Source organism: Bos taurus, chromosome 11, assembly GCF_002263795.3.
Source record: "Bos taurus isolate L1 Dominette 01449 registration number 42190680 breed Hereford chromosome 11, ARS-UCD2.0, whole genome shotgun sequence".
Taxonomy (NCBI): Eukaryota; Metazoa; Chordata; class Mammalia; order Artiodactyla; family Bovidae; genus Bos; species Bos taurus.
In genome coordinates, this window is record NC_037338.1 from 102137987 (window position 1) to 102159418 (window position 21432).

Consider the following 21432-nt stretch of genomic DNA (forward strand, 5'->3'; position numbering starts at 1 on the left):
AGCAGATCAACAGTCAATTTTAGTGAAACAAAACCTTGCGTGGGACACGGGAGCGCGCCCTGTAGAGGGGGACCCACCATGGCAGCAGGGCCTCACCAGCTCATCGTGCAGAAAAAGCTACCAAGATTTATCTCAATTGATTTTACTTGCAAGGAAAACACATCATAAAACTGCAACCTCAGCAGGGTACTAAAGGTCGGCTTGGTTTCTTGAGGGATGAACTTGATATCAATAGTTATTAGGACACATTCATACAAGATACACAGGAGAGACGGAGAGAAGATGCTGGTAATCTTATTTAATCCTGATGCGGCCCTAAATCAGGCTCTGCAGACTGTGGGAAAAATCAAGGAAAAAGTTCAATATTCCTGAGACGAGATTCTGTGCGCACGTGCTCTTCTTCAGGGCCAGAAGAGCAGCCAAAAGGTGATTCTAGAGTCCCGGGGGTAGAGCCCCTGTGTGAGGGGCTGGAAGGCCACTCACGCCAATGGTTCACTGCTCCTGCACTTCTCATGGCAAGTTGGCAAGATCTGGTCCAATGCTCCACAGAGAACCAGGTAGGCTCAACCAGGAAAATACCATCAAAGAACGTGGAGACTTGGACAGGACCTTATGATCAGAAAGCCTGAGAAAGAAACACAGCAATTCAAGCATTCAGCAGCTGATTCTAAACTTCTGCTCCACCAACTGCCAACAAGGCTGGTTCCCAGAACCCCACGTTACCCTAACCACACACTGAATCCTCAGGAAAAGCAGCAAACTGAGAACGCTGCCAGAAAGAAATGGAGGCAATCCAAAGAGGACAAGGAAAGGTAAAATTTCTTTAAAAAAAAAAAAAAAAAGAATTGGAATGTGTGTACACAGAGGCGTTACACAATTTTAAAATAAAGTTATTCCTTTCTCTTAAACCTAACACCACAAAGAGTCCTTGGGTTCAAGCCCAAGGAACTGGAGGAATAAAATGTTTCTTACACTGTAGAATAGGCCTGATCATACTTATCACTAACTCAGGAAACACTAGGACATTCTTGTGATGTCACATGAACAGCACTTAACTACGAATCAGGAGAGGTCACAAGCAGGTGACGTGGCAAGTGTCACACAGGAAGTGAGGGCAGGTGGGTCTTCAGGGGCAGAGAAGATCTGGGAAGGGCTGAGGAGAAAAGGACGCTTCAGAAGAGGTCCAACCTCAGCAGGAGGGAAATCTGGAAAATACGAGCTGACAGAAGACTGAATACTCTGACTACAGGATGCACACAGGGTGTCAGGGGGACAGGCAGCCGGGTGGGCTGCAGTCTGAACGCCAGGCTAAGGAAGGCGGAAGCTGCCAAGAAGACCACCACCGAGCACATCACTGCGGCCGGAAGGGGAGAAGGCAGGTCACGGGTGGCAACTCACAGCCTGATTTTGGCTAAAGATGTCCAACAAGTGACTGTAAGAGACAGGGTCCAGGCCCTGCTATATTCACGGGGAAAAGAACACTCAGTTCAGTTCAGTCACTCAGTTGTGTCCGACTCTTTGCAACCCCATGGAGTGCAGCACTCCACGCCTCCCTGTCCATCACCAACTCATGGAGTTTACTCAAACTCATGTCCATTGAGTCAGTGACGCCATCCAACCATCTCATCCTCTGTTGTCCCCTTCTCCTCCTGCCTTCAATCCTTCCCATCAGCAGGGTCTTTTCCAATGAGTCAATTCTTCACATCAGGTGGCCCAAGTATTGGAGTTTCAACTTCAGCATCAGTCCTTTCAATGAATATCCAGGACTGACCTCATTTAGGATGGACTGGTTGGATTTCCTTGCAGTCCAAGGGACTCTCAAGAGTTTTCTCCAACATCACAGTTCAAAAGCATCAATTCTTCGGCGCTCAGCTTTCTTTATAGCCCAACTCTCACATCCATACCTGACTACTGGAAAAACCATAGCCTTGACTAGGTGGATCTTTGTTGGCAAAGTAACGCCTCTGCTTTTTAATACGCTGTCTAGGTTGGTCATAACTTTCCTTCCAAGGAGTAAGCATCTTTTAATTAAGTCAATATATGCTCCAGACAGAAAGTATTTTTTTTGACAGTAGAAGATACTGACAGCAGGACTTCCCTGGTGGTCCAGTGGGAAGAATCCACCTGCCAATGCAGAGGACACAGGAGCCAAAAATTAATAAGTAAATAAATTTTTTTTTAAAAAAAGTGCCAACAGCAGCAGCTGGAGCAGAATGCCTTCACAGACTCCGAGGCTGGACCTCTCCCCCACCTCACACAGGCCTTCCTCTCCCCTCTGCCCGCAGACTTTCCTCCTGCTTTAGTGTGTCTCTAAAGTACTTCTTACTCCCTGATATCAGTTATATTTTTTAGTTGTCTGAAGAAGGAGAGGGCAATCCACTCCAGCGTTCTCACCTGGAGAATCCCATGGACAAAGGAGCCTGGCGGGCTACAGTCCCCGGGATCACAAAGAGTCAGATGCAACTGAGCAACTAACACAGACACACGTCTACCAGGAACATAAGCTTTACATGGGCAAGGACCTTGAGCCTTCTGTTACCACCATATCGACATCTCAGCATAGATTAGGCACTCAGCACATAGTGGACGAATAACTGGAAAGACTCAGTGATGGCCTCAGTCAGCGTTTCTCAATCGTAACTTGTCCAGGGAACCCTGATTCAACACGCGCCTTAAAGTGAAGTCGCTCAGTCGTGTCTGACTCTTTGTGACCCCAAGGACTGCAGCCCACCAGGCTCCTCTGTCCATGGGATTCTCCAGGCACGAGTACTGGAGTGGGGTGCCACTGCCTTCTCCGGAGGATCTTCCCGACCCAGGGATCAAACCTGCGTCTCCCGCATTGTAGGCAGACGCTTTTCCGTCTAACCTACATACACATACATACATGCACTCACACACACACTGCCCCACGTACATGCGCCATCCAACACGCACACCCTGCTGCCGACGCTCTAATCAATCTGTCCTTTTCAATGGTAGTCTTTATTTTTATAATCAATGCTGAGGTGTGTCCCAAATAATGTGTTCCCAGTAACAGTTAAAGCACAGGAGCTTGTGAATTATTTACTCATATCAGAGCAGATTCAAGGTTGTCCCCAACACATCTGCCACTCATTTGCATTTCAGTAAGCCTTCTTGAGTGGGAAAGAAAGTCACAGCATTATAGCTAGCTAGGACATGGATTTCTGGAAGGATTAGCCCAAATGCCACCTACACTTTGTTCTAAAACCTGACGATGCTGGGGAAAAGAGAGGGCCTGGCGTAGTCAGAGACTGGCCCCCGCTAGCTGAGAGTCTGCTTTCCTTCTCATCGCACCACTACAATGCTTCTCCAAGACCTGTGGCGCCTCCTGCCATACCCCTGAGCCAGACTCAGACTGCGGAGACATGCAAGTAAACAGAAAGGGGCTGCAGCGCTTGCCCACGTGGCCCAGGGTCTGTCCCGCCTCCAGTCCGTGCCATCCAACACAGTGCTCACTGGCCACATGCGGCTATGTGACTGAAACTTAATATTAAAAATTTTAAATGTAGTCCTTCAGTTACACTAGCCACATTCCAAGTTGCATGTCAATAATACCTATTGTATGCCAAGAGTTACAGGCCACTAGTGACGACCATATTGGGTAACCTAGAGAATATTTCCATCATCACAGAAAGTTCTACTGGCCAGCACCACTCTGGATTCAAAAATGAGTGTGTCCCGTACCACAGTGAGGCCAGAACTGCAATGGAGGAGACTGAAGAGCCAGAGCAGGCCCTTTCCCTTGGCATCTTAACCATGACAGGGCATTCAGCTACGATCAACCATACAAAAGGGGAACCATAAAACAAAACAAACTGTGGTCCAGAAAAAGGGCAACAGAAGAGAATAATGGGGCTACCGCTTGCTTTCTGATTTATTCCATCCAACCCAAGCATCAGCCTGGCCATGATACAGGCAAGCTGCACGCAGCAGAGCTCTCACGAGCAGAGACGGATGGCCACAGGGCAGACGGACCCCACACAGCAGAGGGACCGAGGAGGACTGGCAGCAGCAGGTACCTGATCTCTTGACTCCAGGAGGGAGTGGCCTGGAGACAACTATATTCTTGTATATTTCCTTTCAAAGGGGCCAGCCATCTGCCTACAAACCTCTGCTTCACAAGCAAAACATCTTAGAGAAGCGCTGACATTTAATCTGCCAACGGCCCCTATTTTGAGGTTTCATAATAACAGATTAATTCCACACAGTGACTATCTAGTAGTCATGCACGGGGTCTGTTTTTGTAGAATAATACAGTGGCTCTCGGCATAAAGCCTAACAACTCTGTGCAGAACTAACATTTCAAAGGTAAGATTTAAATGCTCACACAATGAGAAGAAAAAAAACAACTCTCCATAACAAAGTCCAGTCTCACTCAGGAGCAGTGAGATTCTCCACACCACACTCCAGGTCAAGTGAAATGACTGCTCCATCCCGCTCTATGAATCAGCCCTTTAACGATTCCACAGAAGGATGGCTCAGAAACCTGGTAGGAAGCCTGGCTATAAAGGACAGCACAGGAAGAAGAAAGAAGCTCACAGGCAGGAGGTGCCAATCTCTGTATGATACGCACCGAAGATCTGAATACAGAAAGGGGATTGGAGGGAGTGGGGGAGAGGCAGGCGGGTTAGAAGAAAAGGCGTCCTTCTTACAACACACACACAGACACACGGACATCCCAGGGAGTGCTTCCTACGTGTTAAACCCTGTAGGGAGGAACTCCAGGCACCACCTCAGTCCCCACGAGGACTCAACAAGGAGAACACTATCACTGAGCCCGTGCTACATACAGAGCGGAGGTGCTCAGACACTGAGCAACGCGGCGGAAGGCACACAGCCCGGGAACGGCAGAAGCGGGCTGTGAACCCAGGCGGCCAGGTTCCGGGACGCAGGCCTGAAACACCTGTGCTGCAGTCCTGACGCTGCTGCCCGGCTTCTCCTACTCTTCTCCTCTGTGTATGTTATGTTCCAGGCAAAACAGTCGCACCCCGTTAGCCAAATACGGAGTTCACCAAGTGTGCAAGCTGGGGTCTGCCAGGTTGACTCCTGGGCTGTTCCCAGGTGATGCTTTTCATATCAGCAGCTCTGCAATACAACGTCTGTTAGAAAATCCATATACAATAAATAAAGAAGTCATGAGGTTTCTTTTTTAAAGCCAATATATATTAAGGGAAAAAACTAATAAAAGGTATCAAGTAATCAAAAGTAAAAATAATATGAGAAGAAGAAGGTGGTTTGGGAATCTCATTTTTTTCAGATTGGTCAGTTCGGAAATATACTGAACACTTTATTTTTTAAACATTTGCTCACGTTGCCCTTTCTACCTGGAATGTTCTTCCCACTTTCTTCCGTACCCTCCATGTCTGCCTGTCAAAAGTCCAGACATATTTCAGGGGCAGGTCAGCACACCCTCCTCTACAGTCTTCTTTACGGTGTACTGACCAGGGTCACCTCCTCCAAAAGACCCTCGGAGGCGCTGTGTGCCTTCCTGGTGGGTGAGGACCCTCTGCTCTGTACCACATGGATCCATGTTCCGGCTCACCTCTCACTGTACTGGGAGCGTTGTGAAGGCAGAGCCTTGTCTCCTCCCGGGCCCACCCAGTCCAGCAAAGGAGGCCCTCAAGAATCCTTTCCTAAACGATCACGCTGGGGCTGCCCCGAGCATTCTCAGCAGAAAGATCACTTCTGTCATCAATGCCACCCTGGTAGCTCAGTCGGTAAAGAATTCACCTGCAATGCAAGAGACCAGGGATCGATCCCTGGGTCAGGAAGATCTCCTGGAGAAGGAAATGGCAATCCACTCCCTTATTCTTGCCTGGAGAATTCCATGGACAGAGGAGCCTGGCGGGCTCCAGTCCATGGGGTTGCAGAGAGTCAGACACGACTTAGCAACAAAATAGCTATGTTTCAAACATCTCCTCAAACAAAAGACTGCAGAAGGAAGGTCATGAGCCACACCTATAAAAACTGGAAATTCTTTTTACAATAATGCTCCAAGACTCACCCCAGTGAGTCTGCTGGCCTAAACCAGGACTGAGCTTTTTAAAGTACTTTACAAACTGCCTCACCTTCTATGAGAACTTTATTAACAAAACACAGTAATTAAACTTGGGACCACTGAAAACCACATGTATGACCAGATATAATTAATATTTACCCAATCAAACAGGACAGCAAAGACAATTAAATCAAGAAGGATTGAGATGCGGGTCAATTCAGACTCCAGACCACAACTGAAACCTGCCCTTAAGATGCCTTCCACTCGCTCACAGCACCACTAACCTGCTTCCAAGACGGCATGTTGGGAAGGGAAGGGGTGTGGACCGAGACCAACAGAGGGAGGTCTCCTCATTACCCACCTGCTCACTGGAGTCCCCAGGGTGCCGGGAGCCGGCATATTGCATATTGAGTGCATATTGCATATTGAGTGCAGCACTTTTCAGGATCTGGAATAGCTCAACTGGAATTCTATCACTGCCGATAGCCAGCGTGAGGAACTCCGCCCATGACAAAGGTCATGAGGAAGGAGGCTAGGCATACGCAAAGGCGGGATCGAGCTTCAGGAGTCCCCCTGGAAATTCTCGAGCATATACCCCCAAAACCAGAGTCTGCCTACTTTCTGCTTTGTGCTTTCACCTACACCTCTGACTTTACGGGGGGCTGTCCCCCACTACCTCTCTGAAAAAAGAGTTAGCTTACAGCTCCAGTTAATAATTCCTGGGTGTGACAGTGTTTAACCTACAAACTCCTTTGGAAATCCTCTAGCCTGCCTGAATAGGTTTTTCCGGCCTCATGTGATTGTTCAGAGCCTCCCAACTGTGAGAGGCAGGAGATGTTCTAAACTGTCTAAACACAGATTCTTTTGAGTAGTTAAAAGATTGATTAGAAATTGTATTGGTGAAGGGATTTTCACTTGTTGGGCCAATGTTTGCTGCTAAGTTTCCATATCCCTTACCTGCTGTGTCCCTGGCAGTGTATTGGTTAATATAATTGGTGTAAATAGTAGCTTTAATGTTTGTAACCTGGGACCCTTGAGTTAATTCTTTTTCTTGTTGTAGCCCACCACACCTTTGCGCTGTAGGAATGCAACTTTATCTAATGCTTTTGGAGGGTGGCTCCTGACCAATCACCTTTAGAGAAAAATAAGTTTTCTGAAGAAAAGGTCTTAAAATGTTAACAGGCCTCCGGGCCAGAAGATGATGCAAATCACCTAAGCTTTTGCATATGATAAGTTTGCAGGAAGAAAGCCTGGTTTGCTGCAAGACTCTACCCCTTCCCCCATTATCCTCTGTGCATAACTTAAGGTATAAAAACTACTTTGAAAAATAAAGTGCGGGCCTTGTTCACCGAAACTTGGTCTCACCATGTCGTTCTTTCTCTTACCTTCTGGCTGAATTATTCAGCCTCTTTTCTCCACTGAATTTCCTCACTGAGCTATCCTTATTTCAGCCTCTTTTCTTCACTGAATTTTACTGAGCTATCCTCATTCTATTACTCTTTATATCCTTAATTAACATTTAATTAAGCAATTGTTTCCTGATCTTCGCCTACGCCGTCTCTCCTTCGAATACCCTGGATCAGCCGGGGCTGGTCCCCGGCACCAGGGCAGCCGGACCACTACACCCACAGAGAGGGCAGAGCTCGCACTTTAGTCAGACCTCTGTCACAACCAATTCTAACAGTCCTGCTGCTCTTCTTCGCAGAAAATAAACTGCTATTTATCGAGCCCTTATTATATGCCAGATGCCATGCTAAGTGCTGAAGGTGTATTAATCCACAACCACCCAATGAGGAAGCTGCTGTAGTCAGGCCCACTTCACAGACGAGAAGTAATGAGGGGCTATGTCAGCTGCCCCCGGGACTCCCAGGGAGGGCTAGGGAGAGGCAGAGCTGGAAGCTGGCATCAGACAGAACCCGGGGCTTAACCGTGCTGCCACAGTCATGCCCCTAACTTTGCAATTTTACCCGCAAATATAATTGACACCACATTCGCTCCCATTTCCACCACAATAACTATGCCATATTGTTTATTTCATGCCTTCATTAAGTAACTTCATTAAGCAGGACAAATACTGGCAGTTTTTACAGCTCATTATTAATCCTACAACGCACACCGCTCCAGTGAGAAATAAAGATTAATCTTCCTGCATCTGAACAGATTCCTCGTCAGGGCCATCCTGACCGGGAAGAGGAGGGGCAAACCTCCACCGCATCAGCTGGGCACCCTGGCAAATCATCAGATGGCGAACGAACAGGAGAACTGCCAGGTGAAACATCACCAGCTTCCAACAGGCATGAGCCATGTCAGAAAAGCAACCTCCTGACTTAAAGAGTAAAAGAGAGGAAGGGATCGCCACGCTACCCAAGGACCCATGATGTGCAGAGGCGGCCCCTGGACGGACTGAGCACCACTCCTTCCCCTAAGAGCTGCCACCCCCCTCCACGCCATGTTCACTGGACCAGAACAGATGGCTGATTCCAGTTCCCTGGTGGAGAGCGGAACTGAAGGGGCCTCGCCCAGCCCCCGGGCTCACCTGAGCTGAGGGGATGCAAACCTCGAGGCCCTGAAGCTGTTTGGCCCGGCCCAGCGCACGCATCTGCAGACAGAAATGCCTGATGGAGACAAGGAGAGGCAGGACGGGGGCCGTGAGTCCTGGAAGGCCAAGACCACAGAGGCGCTGCCCGGTTCCTGACACCCTCCTGCTTCTCAGTGCCACCCCGTGGAAGGCCTCACTGCGTTTCCTGCCCACTGGCCCCATAGAACACCCAACGAATGCCCCCTTTTTTGCATATGTGAACACAAGTGTGTCTCTTCCTTGAAACCAAAAAAGCCCAGAGAAGGCAAAAGTAAACGCTGGCCTGTTATCACCTGTGGCAATCCCCAGACAAGCCCATTAAGCATGATTATTTCAAGCGCTGGAGCTTGTCGAGGTCTCACTGGCCTCCAAGGGGAGCAAGGGGGGAGAAGGAGCGTGGGCCACCTCAGGTTTCAAGTGAGGCGTCGACCCTCTCCAGGGTTTGGCATCCTCACCAGCAAGCCCGTAGGGACCATCGCATCCAGCCAGCCTCATGTGCAAGCCTCTGGGAGGTCCAGATGTGATCACAGAGGGGGCTCTGGGCTGGGGTCTGCTCTGAGCAGTGTTCTCTGGGGGATCCAGACATGGGCACAGCACCAGAGGGCTATGAAGGAGCCCGAGGGAGCACAGAGCTGGGCACTTAGACATTCCCTGGCTTCCGCCACCAGCTTCCTTCTGCCTCAATCAGTCAGGAATAACTTCGGTGGGTCCTTAGTGAGTTTCATATTCTCCAGGAAAAAATGTAAGCACGTGGCAAAGCCAACGGGAGGCCAAAATTTCAACTTCTCAGAGACTAAATCAGCTAGTGACTAGAAAATTCTGCCTGTATCTGGGATTTTCTAGCAGGTGGTCCCAAGTATTACTCACCCAAGTGAAAAGACTCCTGAGTTTAGGACTCATAAGCCCCTTGAAGGCAGAGAACTGAGTTTATGTTTCTTCAAGACGCGGAATAACCAATGACCCCCGCCTCCTTTCTCAGCCCCTCCATGACAACGGTGAGGAAGTTGTCACCACTCTGGCTCCCAGTGAGGCAACAAATACACTAGGATATTCTGTGCCCAAGGGAAAAAATACAAAAAGTGACAGTCCTGGTTTTGTTTTACATTAAGTATTTTATGAGACTTAGCCACCAATTTGAAAGTAAAATCTTAGTATTAGGCTGAATGAAAGTATGTTGACCGTATGAGATGATTTGAAAGTCACACATAAAATGCATGATATAATGTGCATTGTGAGGATTCTGGTCCCCTCTTCCTACTGCACAGAGAGGAAAAGTGCACTCCATTTTCTTTTTTTTTAAGCAACTAGAAGGTCATGTGAAGGACACTGATAAAAATATCTTGGTCCTCCAGATCCACACCTCTACAGCTTCAGTGAAAATGTATTAAAAGCTAAGGATTTTGTAACCAGCTCCATCATCAACATACCATATTGCAGTTATTCTAAAACCTTCTGAAATCACAACGCATCTGAAAATGCTCTCTGAAAATGACCTCGTTCTCAGGGGTCCAAAAAACTCACAATGCGTCTTACAATCAACAGCAGCTTGCTGTCAATAAAACAAAGGCCCTTGGTGAAGGCGCCACCCCTCACCACTCACACCACCTTCCCACCCCTGAAAAGAACTAACAAACCCAGTCGAGCCGCATCTGGAAACCCGGCTGATGTGAAAGGAGGAAGCAGCAGCGGTGGGCTAGGTGTCCTCACGACATCAGAGAGAAAGGGAACCAATCTCCCGTCCACGGATCAAAGAGAACAGCTCTCCACAAGTCAAACGAAACCTCCCAGATCAGAAGCCAAGCAAGTGTTTCTCCTTTCCCAAAGCTTCTAACTCAAGTCCTCACTTCGGGGAGGGGCTCGTATCTCAGGGAAGGTAGGAGGGAGCAGAATCACCCCACGGTGACTACAGGGAAGAGCTCTGGACCAGCGTGGGACTCGGTTCAAGGGAGGCAAGCTTCAAGTTTAAACAGTAATTTGTGTGTAATTATCCTCGCAGGTTGATACAAGATAGTTAGATTAAATAAATTAATCAAAGTACAAATTGTGCTGGCAAGCTCCAGCGCCTGGCTTCTCCTAAGGCCAAGCTGGCAGCAGCACCAGGGCTGGGATTCACAGCCCCCGGATCAGAGCTGGCAGGTGACGGGGGCAGAAGAGAGGCAGTCACGCTCCAGGGGAAGGGAAGCCAGGGTGGCAATCGGAGGGGCGGGCGGGAGGAGGGCTCCGCTGAGCCGTGACAGTGGAAGCCTTAAACATCAGATCCATTACAGCCTGAACACCCACGGCCATTTACACATCACGGTTGGAAATAAATCCTCAGGAAAGCAAAGACCTAGGGGAAGCAGCCATTAATATGCCTTGCCTGCAACACAGCTGAAGCCAGATCGCTTGTCCAAAAAGATGTGTGACCAGGATGCTCTCCTCTCCCCCAACCCGCTTACTTAGAAGTCACGTTATCATCGACATATGAGGATCAATGCTACTCTATTTCATTAGCATACTCCTAAGACCTAACATTTATTGAGCCTTAGGCAAAGTTCTTTACTTAATGCTGATAACCCAAGAAAGGAAGAACTGCTATTATTCCCATTTGAAGATGTGGAACCTGAGACTCAAGGACCAAGGGACCTGCCCAATGTCACACAGTAAACAAACCACAGAGCCTAGGATCAATCTAGATAGGTAGCTACACTGCCAGGGGAGGAGGGGAGATTCAAGGAAGGAAAAAATATTAACAAATGAATGAAAACTGACTTGCAGGAACATCATCCCAGGTGTGGCAATTCCTGCAAAATTAGAAAGCAGGCCCCTGCTATGAGCTGAAGTAACAGCGACACACAGTCTGGCAGAAAAGCAAACCCCAGCCATCAGCAGACGGACACAGCCTGAAGAAGCTGGGCCAAAGGAACACGGGAGGGGAGCTGCAGAAAAGCTGTACGGCTCCACTCCTGATCTGGTCAACCCATCAGGTATGGATACGTCACAAAGCAAATTCCACACTGGTCACCAGGCCGCCGCTGTCTTCTGCAGCTGGTGGGAAGCGAGCACACAGGACAGGGTCTGCCACTGCCCTCCAACGGGGCTGCAGCCCAGTTCCACTCAGTGGCCACGCTTCTCTGAAATCTTCATCAGAGTCACCCTTTTGGAGCTTCCGCAGGGAACCCTCCACACTTTTCCACCAATCACACTCCACCACTCAGCTTCCAAATTCAATTTTCAAACAAACTGTTCCAGGGATTTACCTAATGATCTAGTGGCTAAGACTCCAAGCTCCCAATGCAGCAGGCCCAGGGAACTAGACTAGTTCCCCTAGTCAGGAAACTAGATCTGGCACGCCCCAACAAAGACTGAAGATCCTGAGTGTCACATCTGAGACCTGGCGCAGGCAAACAAATAAATACTTAAAATAATAATAATACTCCTAGACATTCTGAAGGACTTCCCCAATGGCTCAGCAGTAAAGAATCCGCCTGCAATGCAGGAGATGTGGGTTTGACCCCCGAGTTGGGAAGATCCCCTGGTAAGGAAATGGCAATCTGCTCCAGTATTCTTGCCTGAAAGAGCCCCTGGACAGAGGAGCTTGGCGGGCTGCAGTCGACGGGGTCACGAAGAGTCGGACACGACTGACACAGCACAGACATTTGGGTGTCTGTTACAAGACTGCTTTTTATACCCACACTGGTAGTAGGTTACAAAGGAAGGGTGGTGTGGCAGACTTTTAAACTATTTGTTTTGGCTTGAATTTTCTATGATACGTTTTTACAAAGTACAGCATGCTCAATCACTACAAAATTTGTTGTATTGTAAGAAGGGTATACATTTTATTAATAAAATGCTTTGTATACAAATTTAAAAGAAAAGAGTAATACTTCTTTCTCTGTGGCAGTGGCTGTTGAACTTTCAGGGCCACAGACCCCTGAAAAGATCTTGATGAAAGCTGAGGATTAGTCTCCCGAAAAATGGACCTACATATATTCCGGACCAATTGAAGGACCCCTGCCTTTTGCGAAGCTAATCTTTGATGATATATATTTTATCAAACAGAAACAGGCAAGCAGCGTCAGGCGGGCAGGGAGTGGACGACCGACAGGCACAGAAAGTAACACAGTCCGATGTCTTGGCCACGAGCCGGCAGAAGCCGGAGGAACAGATGAGCACTGTCGATGATCAAGGCCAAAGATCACTTCTCTGGTTCTGAAGGTTTGGGGGCTGAGTTGTGCTTTAGTGACTCAAATTTAAACACAATAACAACAACAAAACCCTGAAAATATGATGTAATATAGTTAAACCAAGGAATTACAATTCACATAAGACGTTTTCCTTTGCCAGCCCATATATGTATTTCAAGTAAGACTACAATGACCTTTGTGACTTATACTTCACAGTCGCTAAGTCAGGTCCCTCTCTGAGACCCCAGGGACTGCAGCTCGCCAGGCTCCCTTGTCCTTCACTATCTCCCAGAGTTTGCTCAAATTCATGTCCACTGAGCCGGTGAGGCCATCCAACCATCTCATCCTCTGTCGCCCTCTCCTCCTCCTGCTCTCAATCTTTCCCAAAATCAAGGTATTTTTCAATGAGTCGGCTCTTCGCATCAGTTGGCCAAACCATTGGAGCTTCAGTTTCAGTCCTTCCAACAGTTAATAAATCTTTGAAAGTTTCTATTCCAAGACTTTTACCTAAGAGAAGAGCCATTTTCTAACTGTGTCTTCCTTATAAAGACACCACTGCGTCCTACAGAAAGCAAGCAGCTCCTGGATGCGGGCTGTGGAGATGGCAAAGGCAGACTCGAGAACAAAAGTAAGTAAAATCAGGCTGCTGGGGATTGCCGGTGGTGCTGACAGTGATGATACTGTTCATGGTAACTAACGCGTACCAGCCCTCTTCTGAACCCCTCGCGTACTCTAGGCTTTTGATCTTCACAACAGCCCTGAGTGGGAGACTACCATCAAGCTCATCTTACAGATATCAGGAGTAAACCACCCAAGGTCACAGCAGGACTTGAACCCAGGCAGGCCCCGGAGCACCTGTCTTTAATGACAAGCTACACAGCCTCTCTGATCCAAGGAGATGACAAACGCGTTCATGTTTTAGAAACGATAAAGGGCTGAAACGAACACAAGACACTTCAGCTTTTCACTGTCTCCTTTCTTTGCCCTTTTCAGATCTGCCTGAAAACAATCAAGATAATTTGCCTTCTGTTTATATCCCCAAACTAGCTGGGAAAAAAAAAAAAAACTTAATATGCATTATCCTTCAATAAGTCAGGCCATGAGTGGAATGCACAAGCCAAATAAAGACATCTCAGCAGCCGTGTGCTCAGAAAATGCAGTGGCTGAGACCCACCTCCCACCCACCAAGAGAAGTGGGACCCAGAGCCCAACCTAAGCCCCCACCTCCTCCCTCCAAAAACACGGGTCATCAGAATCGTAAGACTGACTTCAAAGACAAGGAAGCTACTTAGGTGAAGGTGTTTTGTTGGTCTGTCTTCTGCCAGGTCCTGCGGGATACTGGAAAGACACTGGTGAACAGGTAGGCAGTGTCCCTGGCCCCAGCTCCAGCCATTGGTGCTTACAGGCCAACTCGGATCACACCATGATGTGGGCAAGGGGCACTGCAGGATAGTACAGAGGGGTTACCTCACCCTGACCTGAGGAGCTAAAAAAGAGTCTCCCAATAAAGCAAGAGAATATCAGCCAAACAAGAGGGGTGGGGCCCGCTGAAACAGGCTGCTTAAAGAGCAGGAGGGCTCGCAGGTTGAGGATTGAGCTGGGGCACCACGGGAGTTAGACAGTGAGCCGGACTGTTACCAGCTCCATCATGGCACCCGTCATCATCCTGAGCAGAAGAAGGAATCATCAACATATTTTAAGCAGGAGACTTGTGAGCTCAAACTTGCACATTTAAAGGTCACTCTGATGCTATGCGGGGAGAGACAGGAGGTGGTGAGACAGTGGGGCCAGTGAGGAGACTTCTGCAAATGTCCCGGGCTCTGAGAGAAGCGGTGGGGGTGTTCGCTCATCCGTTTAGCAACCAACGCTTACTAAGCACGTGCCAAGCACCAAAAACCATGGTTCGACTGACCGCAGTGCTGGATGCGGGAGGGTCCAGGGCCGCTGATGTGCAGAGGGAGTGAAATCCACGAGGCAGTGATGTGGCCTGGTTGGTTTTGCTGGTTTCGTCAACCCACCCAGAGGCAGTATTCCCAGCCCTCCCCGGTCACTGGCTCCCAGTGGCCACCTCCCTACGAAGCTGGCCTGCTAATTGGTGGGAGAGGAAGGGGCAGGTGCAGGCGTTAGGAAGTGCCCTCCAGACCCCACCGGGACCAGATATTGTCAGTGTGCCTTCAGGATCAAAAACGGAGGCTTACGAGGGCCCGTTCCCACCTCGTGACTCATCAGAATAAAGCAACTCCAGCCTCTGCAAACCAAAAGCTCTGAAAACCCTCCTCGAAAGCAAGATGTGCCCATCACTACGTGACTGAGAAGGACAACACGATTCAGAGGAAGTCTCCCCGGGAAAGGCAGCATTCCCCACAAGACATCTTGCGAGGAAATTACCACACTCTGGTTTTCTAAGCCAAGGTCCCCAAGCACAGCGTTTTGGCCAAGGATTCCGATGAACTGCCAGCAGGATAATGTGGTGACGCTGTCTGAACTACTGTGAAAACGCATTAAAATCTCAATGTCTGAGCTCATCCAAGCAATTAAAATGAGCACGGACTGCTCTGTTTTAGACTGGGAAAAACAAAGATCGGATAGCATCGGCCTCTAGAATCCTCTGTGGCTTCTTGGAACACTTTAAAGGCATTTAGGGCAAGCACTTTTGCTATCCAAACCAAGCTAAGGGTACTCTAGTTAACCAGCCACGTCTCCACCGGCTCAAGTTAAGTGTTGAGGGGTGAAGGGGGCATGTGCAGCACTGAAAGAAAGCCCATACCCACCGCGGGCTTACTCTGCGCTGGCCCTGCGCTAAAGCCCACAGAAAGAAGTGTCTTCAGATTCACTATGCAGGTGAAGAGGACGAAATGCAGAGAGGAACTGTAACACAGAGAAATCATCGCAGTGACTTTCAAAGGAAAGAAAACACGCTTCCACTTGCTAACTACAGAAACCTCTTCAGTGGTGCCTGTCGTCCGCTAAAAAAGATAGGCCAAGAACTCATGTGATCTTAAAACTCGGGGGGTTCTAACTCTCATCACAAACCCCAGGGATAAGGGAAGATTTCGAATCAACGCCTTTTCCAGGAAATGTAAGTGTGGTGAGCTAGGTAAACGGATGGACAGTCAGGCAAGGAGTCCGGGGTCCGGTGCGGACCCAGCAGCCCCCAGCTCGCCCCTCGGGAGGCACTGGTCAGCTCATGGGGCTGACCTTGCCTATGGGCAAAATCGGCCATCAGGGCTCCAGGTACTGAAATTTACACAGACCCATTCACAGGAAGTTCCCTGGAGGTCTAGTTAGAACTCAGAGCTTTCACTGCAGGCACTCGGGTTGGATCCCTGGTAGGCGAACTAAGATCCCACAAGCTGCACGGCGTGGCCAAAAGAAAACAGAGAGACCCCACTCACAAACAGAACAACAAACGTGCAGCAGCCTTGCTACGCAGTCATTAACCCACGGCACCAAGAATCCACGGACAGCTCTTTCAGGACACAGTCCAGTTGGGTCAGGTCTCATGTTAACAGTGGCAAGGAAGTCAGTACCCTGTTTTTCCCCTTTGGACACAAATGTAAGACGTATATTTAGAGTGCAGACATCCAGCAGGCTCTCTGACGCAGGAGTCAGCCTGTCAGGAGAGAGTCTAGGACTGGCCTGGACCGTGGCGTCATCCAGACACGGCTGGCAAGTGAAGCGGCAGGAAAGATGAGCTGGCCCGGAGGAGGCCTGGATTACAGGAGAGAAGCACAAGGCGCCTCACAGCCCTGCGCCGGCTCAACCCACCACCAGGAAAAGAAGCTGAGAAAGTGGGCAGGCGGGACATCAGATTCCTTCCGCACCGATAACCCTGCGCCTCCATCCCCCACCATCAATGTGCAACTTACCTGGAGGAAAAATGATATGGGGCCATTTCCTGTCCACTAATATCCCTGGAAGAGAAGAGAAAGTGCCCTTTGCAGGCTCTGGTTACAACCCACAGAAGGCTTTGGGCAAAACACACAATCCTGTTCAGCCCAGAAAGGGCTACTGTAAGACAGCCAAAGCCCGGGACAGAGAGACAGAGAGACTCCTGGAAGGCACGTGTGCCACACGTCCAGCCGCCTCTGCCTCTGCTCGGGGCGGCTTCTTAACAGATCTCCTGCTCCTTCAGAGAGGGAGGAGGAGGGAGTCACAAGTCTGATTCCAGGCCACAATACAGTGACAGTTTCCAGAAACCACAACTAATGAGCAGAACAAAGACGTGGAGTCAGGCCAGAGCCTTGGGTGGAGCCCAGTTAGAATTACGGGGACCTCATATGACTTCCATTAACGTCTCCACTCCTGTGTCACAGGAGGCTACGCTGTCTAGAGGACCTCTGAGAGGGAGTCCTCCACTAAGGGCCTCTGGGGCTGAGCTCTGCCCTGGTCTGGTCTGAGATGCTCTGTAGTGGGCACAGCAGGACACACAACAGTTGCGCTTAAGACGTTACCAGACAAGACTGACTCTCCTCCACTCCTGGGGTGCACTTTCATTTCCAGGACCATGGAAATGTACAAACGATTTCCACCGTTCTTTCCCAGGTGAGAGATGACCTCAGCCATCATCCAGCCCACTCTTTACCAACGAGGCAGCTAGAACCCAGAGGAGCAAAGCCATGCGTGCCGGGGCCCACGGCTGGACAACGCACAGCCAGAACCAAACCCCAGACTCTCGAGACCTCTGTCCAACGTTCCTGTGACAACCGTTGCCTCGATAAAGCCTTACCCTGCTGCCACAGGGAATAAGAGGTGCTAACGGCACGTGCGCACACTACGCACTGGGCACTGCTCTGGGTCCCGGGCGTGTTACACTCACTGGTCCTCCTGCAGTCCTGGAAGGGGGACGTGTCATCACCCACTTGTGACTGATGAGGAGGCTGGGACAGGGAGGGTGTCCAACTCGCCCCAAGTCATAAAGCTGGGGCCTCAAACCCAACAGAGTCCGACCCCAGAGCCTTGCTGGTCACAAGCACCCAATTCACAAACTGGATATAATCCAAGTGCTTGTGTTTACACAGGCCCATGTGTGCAAATGTTCTCCTAAAGAAATAACGCTAGAAATCCTTGACGCCCATGGCATTCTCCCCACCAGATAAGGGACCAGAGACCAACCTGAACCCTGAGCTCTGGGAGCAAGGCCTCCTTGACAGCCTAAGTGAGAGGACTCCGCCTCAGTTCACAGCGATGGTCTGCCCTGGGCCGGCCACAGCCCCTTCCCACTGGCTCCTCGGCCATCCCCTCCTTCCTGCTTGCGGTTTCTTTCCAGGCCCTTCACGCTGCCTTTACCGCCCCTCCACTCCCACGTCCCATCCACACCCCTGGCTCCACACCACAAGGTCCCCAAGAGGCTAAGTGCCTTCCTCACCAAGCTCCCAAACCCTCACCCCATCTCCAGGTTTATGAGGAAATAGAGCCCATCCCAAGAATAACTGGTGAGGTGCTGAGATCTATGTCCAGACCTCCTCAAGGGGAAAAGGTTCTGACTACTTAAATGAACTTGTGATTTGTAGGATTTCAGAAGAATATACTAAAGTCACATTTGGGAGGCCGGGTAATAAGGAAACCACTGGAAGACAGGCCAGCATGCCCCGAGGGTCAGTCCTGGTCACCATCTTTTAAGATCATAATACCAGCCCCCAGAGCCTACTTACCCTGTGCCAGGGAAGTGCTGTGCTTATATTACCTCATTCGGTCTCAAAATATTTCTGTGGTGGGTACAGCTGTCATCCCCATTTCAGAGAATACAAAACTGAGGCACACAGAGGGACACCGCATGGCTGTCAGGGAGCAGAGCAGGGATGCAAACCAAAGGCCAAGTCTGCAGCCTAAGCAACACTGCCACGGCGTGGACACACACACGGTCTCCACGTGCCACTCGCACGCACTCACTGCACGGAGTCACCCTACGGCACGACACGCACTGTGACCTTCATCTCCCCTCTAACACTATGATACAAAGGGCTGCACCATCCCCCTTCACAGGCGAGGAAACGCATGTTTCCAACAAGCCTGTCCCGAGTTCAAGGCACAGGCTAAGTGCGGAGGTGGATCGTATCTCAGGCAGCCCAACTCCAGAACTCAGAGCCAAGTCTTGACGCTTCTGGCTGTATCTGCCTTCACTTCTGAATCCAGCAGTATCTAGAAACCCCGGAGGCTGGTTTTGTTCTGTTTGGTTGTGTTACTCTTTCTCATCATGTTCCCACAGGGCTTGGGGTGGGGAGGGCAGCAAGGGTGCAGGCTCAAGGCCAACCAGGGAAGACTTGACTCTAGTCAAACTCCAGGCAAATTTGTGAAAGAAAACCTCTAACAATGGTACCAGGGACCTCTGCTAACAATCAGAACAATCTGGAACAGTCCCTAATCCAAAGTCATGACTAAGGCTTGGGGGCTATTTTAGTGCTTTTCTTTCCTCATTATGTTCTGAATGAACCCATATTCCCTGAGTGAGTTGAGGGTGGGCCTGATGGAGAGAAAAACACTAGGAACGTAAATTAGTTATTGGTAATAAATACACTGGTGGATCAGATGGTAAAGCATCTGCCTGCAATACGGGAGACCCAGGTTCAATCCCTGGGTTGGGAAGATCTCCTGGAGAAAGAAATGGCAACCCACTCCAGTATTCCTGCCTGGAGAATCCCAGGGACGGTGGAGCCTGGAAGGCTACAGTCCGTGGGGTCGCAAAGAGTCGGACACGACTGAGCGACTTCACTTCACTTCACTTCACACTGAGTGTGATAGTCAGTGAGTGGTAGTGCACCGAGCGGGACAGTCAGTTCTCGGTAATACACCAGATGGGATAAACCCTGAGAGGCTGACAGAGTTGACGTGCCTCTTCCCAGATAGTTTTCGCACTTTTGCTAAAACAGCAGCTGCCACAGAACACCGGACATGGGGTGCTGTCGCTGAAGTGAGCCTGACTCCATCGACTCCAGAAGGCTTCCCCCAAGCCCCACCCCTTCTGAGCACCAAAGGCATCCCAGGTGACAGGCCACATCGATGAAACGCCAGGCTTGGCCCTCAAAAAGCTTACTGTCAATTCACCAACTGACCTCACCTTTCCTGTCAAATTACCCTTCTGAAGCCTGGCCCTAGCCTCCACCACAGGACCTCAGAATCTTCTCTCGTCTACAAGTAACACAGCTAGATTTCCCAGTGATGGCCCCAAATGGAAATACCCTGATCACACTTCATCAAAAATACAAGCACACAAACCACAAAAGGACTTGTAAATTAAAAATTCAACAGAAAAAGCTCTTTACTTATTCTCTCATTCATTCAGTGAATTATAACTGAATGTGCACTGGGTACCAGGAGCCCTGCTCAGCACTGGGGCGGGGGGACTCCCCCAGGGAACAAGACAGGCACAGTCTCTCTCCCCTGGGACTTAAAAGACGACAGGGCGCTTCGAGGAAAAGGTTCCATGTTGCAGCCTGAACCAGTCCCAGCACCGTTAGCTCCCTGATGCCCAAACGTCAAGAGCACCGTCGAGGCTGGACATGCGGGACATCGATGTTACAGCAACTTCAAGCTGCTGAAAACCAGATTCTGGTGATAACAACTCGGGAGGGTAAAATGGGAGAAATGTCTGCAGACTTTTCAACTGAATATTCCTGGAATAAAAAGTCACTTTTTCTCTAATAAAAGTGAAAAATTAAGTGTGCAGAAGCCAAAAAAAGGCAGTGGCAGCCCATTCCCCAGGGCCTACTTCCTAACCCTAGGAGACACTTCTGGGGTCTTCGCTGCTTCAAACCGCACCAGGGAAGGGCTGAGGTCTTCAAGAAAGGAAGACAGTCAAAGTCGGAAATCAAATCCCTGGTGAGGAGATGCTGGGAACCTTCGGAAAGGGGTCTCGGAGGAGTCAGTTCAGTCTAACGCTTGGCATATCTGGGTGCCATCAGTGACAGAAGTCCACGTCCGCTATCTTACAAGGACAGCGCTGACGCCAATTATTTTTTGCCCTCGTCAAGAGAGCTTGTCATCCCTCTACAGAACAATTATCTATAGGTGCATCAGAGTTAAAAGCTACCTTCCTTCCCCAATTCAGCACAGGGAAAGTGCTGCTCACAGCAATTTGACATCATTTCATTACATTAATTTTTAAATGTGTTATCCTAACAATTATGCCAACTACCATGTAATTAATATTCTGACTGACTTTACAAAAATTACAAAATCCCCTGAAGAAAATAATTAGTCAGTAAGCGTGAACAAGACTTCTCTTTGGCCAACAGAACATAAAACAGAAAGTGTATCACATAATGGGTGGTATCAAAGCCTTTCCCAAACTTTCTTCGATTCTTAGCCAACAGTGCAGAAAGCTGACATTGGCAAGTTATCCCAAAATTCACTTAACATATTAATGTACCTACTGATTTAAACTCTTGGAGAGTAAAATGATGAATGATGAAAGCATCTGCAATTAAAAAGCTCTTTTCATGTGTAGGAGGGGCAAGATAAACACCTATCATTGCTTCCTGCTTCCATAACCCCAGCTGGAAATTAGAATACTGGCTTATCTCTTGGGGCTACTTCCTGAGTTTATTAAAGAAATGTACATAAGGCATCCTTACCCTTGGTTTCCTCTTTTTGTTCAAGGTCAAAGTACAGCTTTCTTGTAACAGATTTCAAATCCCTTCTAGAGTAAGGACAGTATAAATAAGCAATAG

General features: G+C 49.2%; 1 protein-coding gene across 4 annotated transcripts in view; it reads right to left on the reverse strand.

The window, feature by feature from the left end:
* The window catches only part of MED27 (mediator complex subunit 27), a 247206-nt gene that overhangs the window by 220047 nt on the left and 5727 nt on the right, over window positions 1-21432 (reverse strand).